The sequence below is a fragment of the Ruditapes philippinarum genome, unplaced genomic scaffold (genome assembly GCF_026571515.1).
Source record: "Ruditapes philippinarum isolate M1 unplaced genomic scaffold, ASM2657151v2 ctg2565_1_1_1_1, whole genome shotgun sequence".
In the NCBI taxonomy this organism is placed as follows: domain Eukaryota; kingdom Metazoa; phylum Mollusca; class Bivalvia; order Venerida; family Veneridae; genus Ruditapes; species Ruditapes philippinarum.
The window spans coordinates 54,599-61,840 of record NW_026866921.1 but is presented as its reverse complement, the minus strand read 5'-3'; the positions used below and the strand labels follow the sequence as shown (position 1 = coordinate 61,840).

Genomic DNA, 7,242 nt, shown 5'->3' with positions numbered 1-7,242 from the left:
AAAAAATCCATAGGATACAACACTTTGAATGCTAGCCCAGCGCTTAATTTTTGTGCTATCTTTGTACAAACGGTCAATAATCCTCTATTTCCATCCATTACTGTCTGATTTATTGTTTTGTTTTGAATTTTTATTATAAAGGGTAGTTGAGTTTGTGAAATCCGGATTTGCAAACTTATTCCGGAGGCTGTTATATATTATCATGATGACATGTGCAAACAACATGTTAACTTATCAAAGATTAACAATGACTTGTGCAAGCGACATTTTAACTTGTCAAAATATAATGATGACTTGTGCAAACGACATTTTAACTTGTCAAAGTATCGTGATGACATGTGCAAAAGACATCTTAACTTATCAAAGTATAATAATGACTTGTGCAAGTGACATATTTTGTGCATGTCATCATGACATTAAGACAAGATAATATGTCGTTTTGAACACGTCATCACGAAACTTTGACAAGTTAACATGTTGTGTTCACATGTCATCACGATAGTTTGACAAGTTAACATGTCGTTTGCGCAAGTCATCATTATATTTTGACAAGTTAGCATCTTGTTTGCACAAGTCTTCACGATACTTTGACAAGTTAATATGCTGTCTGCACATGTGATCATGATAATTAGACAAGTTAACATGCTGTTGGAACTGTTCAGCATGGTCCTTTGACAAGGCATAATGTAAATTGCACATGTTAACATGCTTAAACGACAAAATAATATGATCTTTCAAAGATAGCAAAAACATTGATCTCATAAGACAGTCATAGCATTCCATAATACATGTACTACTCTATTTATTCAGTCGTAGTTATTCATCACGACTTCCTTAAAACAGATAACAACTTGCATATGCAACTAAATAAATTTTATTTCAGCTGTACGCGTGAGAATAGAAGAGGTCACATATAATGTTGACAGCGAAGATAAAATTGCAAGAGGCACCGTAGTGCAATCTATCAATCAAGGTAAGAATAGCCAAGTTATATTAATATATAACGCAAACTTGATAAAGAAAATTATATTTAAACCTTAAATTGTGATTTTTCCTCTGCTGTGAGAAAAATGTTGCACATTACATTATATCTAAATGGGCATACTAAATTAAACTGAGTCAGAAGTTGTCAGCTACTCGCTTCGTAACATTTGCTTCTGAGTGATTATTTTATTTAACGACTTCAATAGAATAAGTAATGAGTCTACACAAATTTTCTATTCATAACATAGCCTTACAGTAAAAAAATACTTTTTTTGTCATTGACTCTCCTATAGTGTTGCGCTAACATTACCGGGTCTTTACACTATGTCTGAATAGCGCAAATAACATCCTCTTAAAATAATTGTATGAACGGCCGTGCAATATCGTTTTTCAGAGTCGTAAAAGCGGCAAGGATATGTGATAAATAGCGTTATGATATATCACGGCTTGCATTAAAATAACGAGCGTTTCTAAACGTTTGGTTACGTTTGCCTGTGGCGTTTTAATTTCTGTCTCACATATTTTGTATTTACAGCACGTATTGTGTATGAACATGTAGATCGCTAGGAAAATGTCGAAGATTTTTTTATGTTCCATCTGCATTACGTATAAAGAAAAGAAAAAATATACACGACACATTTTACGTCATTTTACAGGGATAGAGGCTCTTGAAAAAGACGACGAGATGCAATTTTTCTGGAAACACTTTTGTGACTTCCCATCATTGAAAGAGAACAAAACTTACATAATAATAGGCAGAGATGGCAATAAAGTTAATGCTGATAGCGGAGTAATGTAAGTAAACCAAATGTTTCGCATATTGGGTTTTGAATGCCTTTGTTTTGAATGAATGTTGATCGTACCCTACGGGAAAAAAGGAGATTTAAGATAGTGTTAAAATGTATGGTGAATAAAGTGATTTCAGTTTCTTTTAAATCAAACCCTATGTTTATTGAATGGCAAACACAAACCCAATTTTATTTACGTTACTAACATTTTCCTTCTTACTTAAAACACCGTATGTAATTGATAAAAGATTTTTCACAAGTTAAATATTGTTTAAACTTAAATACATGTATTTATAAAGTAAACTTGATAAAAAAATATATATTGAAATCTTCAATGGTTTTCTCCCTGTTCTGTACAAAACCATCACACCGTGTTGTGAGAATTATTGCACATGGCATTACATCTTACGAATAGACTAAATAAAAACCGAGTCGGCAGTTGTCAGCTATTCGCTTCGTGACCTATGCTCCCGAGTGATCTCCCCTTTTCAATACTGTAATACTGGTGACTGTTATCTCACTTTTTCAATAAGGTTTTACTGGCGACAGTAATCTCCCGCTTCCCATACTGTTATACTGGTGACAGTGACCCACCCCTTTCAATACCGTTATATTGGCGACAGTGATCTCTCCTTTTCAATACTGTTATACTGCTGACATTGATCTCCCCTTTTCCATACTGTTATACAAGTGACAGTGATCTCCCCTTTTCTCACGATAGCAGGTGTCAATGATATCGGGTATTCAGGTGATAGACGGCGTTATCTCTCATAGACGGACTGATTAAAACCAAATATTTCGCTTTTATTATACTCACACGAATTGCGCGGTTTTCAACTATTTGCTTTGTTTATATCACAGGGAATTCCCTTTTGTCCGTATTTGAATGGCTTTCCTGTGTCACCAGCATTTAGTGCAAACACCGCGCACCGGTTACGCTACGGCCAATAATTTAATCCTGTTAGGGGAGTTCACTGTGTGGGAGATTTTAAAATCATAAATCACGGAATAATTACTAATATTACAGACTTGATTTGAATGAGCCTGTTTATGGACGACAGTAGAAAATTAAAACCTATCAAAATTCTCAGAAACCATAAGCCATTTTGTCATTTTAAACATACGATATGTTAAGATTACATGCGATATAAATGCAAAGTTGTTAAAGATTTTCTTTATTTACAGTTACCGGTATCCATTAATGGGATCAACATTAGTCATGGAGTATATAAGCCCTAAGCAGGCTAGGAGAATGGGAAGGAAATATAGAATACTCCGCACGGTCCAGACCAATTTCGAACACCTAATGAAAGCAGGTTGTCAGCTCTAGAAAGAATTTGTCGACTGTCATATTATTATCAAGATTTTTAGCAATGAGTGAACAGTTTTTTAAATTGTGATTATAACGGGGCATCACAAATAAAAAGCGTTATGGACATAAAAAAATGAGCTTTTAATGTAAGGTCTCGTGCGTTTAAAAGTGCCTCACAAAAACAATTACAACTGGAAATACTTCGATTGCATGACCATGTGCTGAATGAAAATTATTACATTCACATTAAACAGTGATAATGTTAGTTTTACAGATTTTATTTTCAAAGAAGCTTAAATGTGTCTTATCATGGTAGAGGTGTTTCTCTCATGAATTCGAGTATCGTTGGATACCCAAGGTTGATGGACATGTTATCTAATAAAAATTTTAAAGGGACTCCACTGTATTTTTTTCACATGGCGAGACTGGAAATTATTTTCCCAGATAAATGTTCCTGGACCATCTGAAGCAGTCAAGACCAATTAACTTTGTGCAAAATTTCAGATCATTCGCTCACTCAGTTTTTCCAGAATATTTATTCGAATAAATTGTTTAAAATGACCCTTTTTCAATTCTGGCTAAGAAAAGCACGAACAATATAATTTTTAATCTATTTCTAACTACCTGTGCATATATTCCCGCTATTAGTGCATAAACTCATTTATGTAAGAAATTCAAATTTTATGTTATTAGGCTTTGATACCTTCTAGAGTCCCTTTAATGATTCGGGTGTATCCGAAAAGTCATTGTGAATGTTGTGTCGAGGATGACATGTCCATGATTAGGCTATGTACATTGTATAACAAGCAAAAGAGAATAGCCATGTCGACTTAGTGCCAATACTTTCAAAACAAGTCTTTTAATGTTCAAATGTCTTGTAAACAAAAGCAACAATTAAATTAAAGTTCTAAAACTGTTTTAAAGTGAGGCTTGTTTAGTCTACATATTTATATGTAATAAAGAACAATGTGCATTTAGTTCTATCGAAATTGATTTATGTTCTTTGGAGGTGGTTCTTTGTAGAACAATATGTGTGATTCCCTGACTATAGCATATTGGTGCAATTGTTACATGTATTTTGTTTTTTGAAGGAACTCCACTGAGGTCCAATAGCCGAAATATATGTAATGTGAAATTCTTAAAATATAAATCTACTTAGACATTTAAAACAGATCACTGTCAAAATATAATTAATAAATATACTCAGAAATAAATCGAAAAACGTGTTTTTTGTATTATTCTTAGTTCGAATTTAGTGCAACACTATTCAAGTTTGGAATATTTTTCAAAATTAGAATATTTATTCTGAAAAAAAGATAGTGAGCTTGGCAGACAAGTTATTGATCTATTTCAAGATTAATTATTGAGCATTAATCTTGAAAAAAGAAATATTTTCAATCCCGTCGTGTCAAACAAAAAAACTCACTGGAGTCCCTCTAACGTAACAGAGTACATGTACATATTTCATAGGAAAATTAATGCCCTTGTTTGACACTATGATATATTGATGAAAAAGAAATATTGATATATAACTATATACTTGTAATGATTTGTTTATTCACCTTTATACTTATTTTTACCTATGTACCCGTTGATAGTCATTTCCCATAAGTATTTTCTTACCTAACGACTATCACTTGTACAGTTTAATTGTTAATTTCATCTAAAGTTAAGATTGCATGTCTTATGAATATCATAATTGTTGCTTTAAAGTGACCTTATGCTTTTTTTTTCGTTGTCAACTTGAGCTGAATTGGTTATATATTTAAAATGATTGACTGTTATAACAGCCATTGGCCAATAGTTGATAATATAAAATGTTTAGGATGAAGTATAACAATTGTCTATAATACAAAAATAACAGCCCAACTCTTTTTCACAATTGAATGTTGAAGATATTTATAGCATTTTATGTGAGCAACGTTGGTCATATGCACATGACCTAAAACAATTAGGTCTATGCCCAAATTATTTTGACTTTGACATGTAAACCCACCATTTACACTTGCATGGGCATAATGTCACTTTAAGACCTTATATTTTTATAGATTTGCATTTTCTTTAAGGGTATATGATATGTGCAAGATATATTCTGATACTTGAAAGACTAAGTGTATATTAAATTTTTGGATTTTTCTGTAACATTCTTCTTTTCTCCACACTAATCTCTAGGTGAGAATTTGCCAATATTGCATTTTTTCTATTTTGCATTTTATTCTTTTTCATAGTTATTATTAATATCATTATTTTGCTAATCTGCCATTCATGTTTTATGTTCTGTGTTAGATTAGATCTAAAAGTTTAACAGAAACTTAATTTGTATATAATTTGTGTAATATTTACATGCAAAACACATTCTTTAACATTTTGCCCTGTTCAATTTGGCTCCCGTTTTTTTGTTTGCATAACCCTAAGAACTGTCGTACACCTTTTGAATATGTGAACAATATGAGCAATAATGGATTAGGACGTTACTTTGTCGAAAAATTAAAAGTATAAAGACTTTGTTCCGTAAACAGCGCCTGCAATTCTCGCTGGTACCCATTCCAGCTAGTTAGTGAACGGACCTATATTTACAGAAATGGGCAATGCTTAATACTTATCGATTCAGCAGGTGAAGGGTTAAACTTAAAACAGAATGATATTAGATTATTATATTATTTTACTGTTGAACATTATTCATTTTGCATCAAGCTGGCCTGCCGGTTTTACTTCACGCTAAATGATTGGTCTTCTATGATTTGCTTTATATCTGACTAATTAATTAATTTGATATCCCTTGCTTGCTTCATGCTGATTGATTGTTTAAGCTGACTGATTGATTGAGCATATTTTGCTTGCTTAATTTCTGACTAACTGATATGGTATGCCTTGCTTGCTTTATGCTGGATGATTTTTTTAAGTGACTTGTCCGTTTGCTGATTGATTTACAGTACCTCGTTCACTTTAAGCTGATTGATTGATTTAGCACACTTTGCTTGCTTTAAATTTCTAATTGATTGAGTTGAGATGTCATACTCTGCTCGCTTAATGTCAACCTATTGATTAGGAGGCATGACTCGTTGCCTTAGACTGAATGATTTGTCATCCATCGTAGCTTCATGCTGACTGATTCATTTGGCATGCCTCGTTTTTATGCTATCTAACCTGACTTGGCATGACTGACTTGCACTTTTATGTTCATTCTAACTGATTGATTGTCATGCCACGTATGCATCATTCTAACTGATTGGTTCTCATGCCACGTATGCATCATGCTAACTGATTGATTTTCATACCACGTATGCTTCATTCTAACTGATTGGTTTCCATGCCGCGTATGCATCATTCTAACTGATTGATTTTCATGCCACATATTAGTTAATCTAACAGATTGATTTTCATGCCACGAATGCATCATGATAACTGATTGATTTTTTCATGTCACATATGCATCATTACTGGTTGATTTTCATGCTACTTGTGCCTCAAAATGATTGATTGATTTTCATGCCACATATGCATTATTCTAACAGATTGATTTTCATGTCACGTATGCATTATGATTTATGATTGATTTTCATGCCATGTATGCATCAAGATTGCTGATTGATTTCCATGCAATATATAAATCATTACTGACTTATTTGATATGCTTTATTTGTTTTTTGCTTACTGATTAGTTGGTCATATACCGATTCACTTGGTATACCTCGTTAGATGCGTGCTTACATGAAATGTTGTATGCCAATTTGACGATACAAGAATCAAATCCAACTCCAGTGACTACGAGTCCAAAGCGAAAAAATAATGATGTAATGCTTTAATGATAACTTTTTTTCTGCGAGATTAGACAAAGTCAAACCAAAGTGGTTTAATAGCCATTGATATGATGAGAAATTATCAACTATTTTAATAGTCTGATCTCTCCTTTTATCTATTGATTTGACTTGATTAAAGCGCCCCGTGAGTGCATATCTTTCCTATGGCGAGGAAACAATTACATTTCACTTTGGATATGAAAGATGTTTCATTCGCTTTTAACTTTCTTTAAGGCGTGATATTGATTTTGCACAATCTTAATATATAGTTTTCGTTTAAATAAATATTTATCGGATTATTAAATCTTCAAACCAAATGTAACAGTGAACCGTTTGATTATCATGGTGTTGAGATTTT

The 7,242-nt window shown here is 32.7% G+C and overlaps 1 long non-coding RNA gene across 1 annotated transcript; it reads left to right on the top strand.

Annotated features, from left to right (window-relative positions):
- The first annotated feature begins 879 nt into the window (after window positions 1-879).
- LOC132734212 (uncharacterized) lies at window positions 880-5,337 on the top strand. Its single transcript, XR_009626280.1, has 3 exons — window positions 880-973; window positions 1,641-1,779; window positions 2,958-5,337. It is a non-coding gene; the product is annotated as an uncharacterized LOC132734212 (long non-coding RNA).
- Window positions 5,338-7,242: the final 1,905 nt, after the last annotated feature.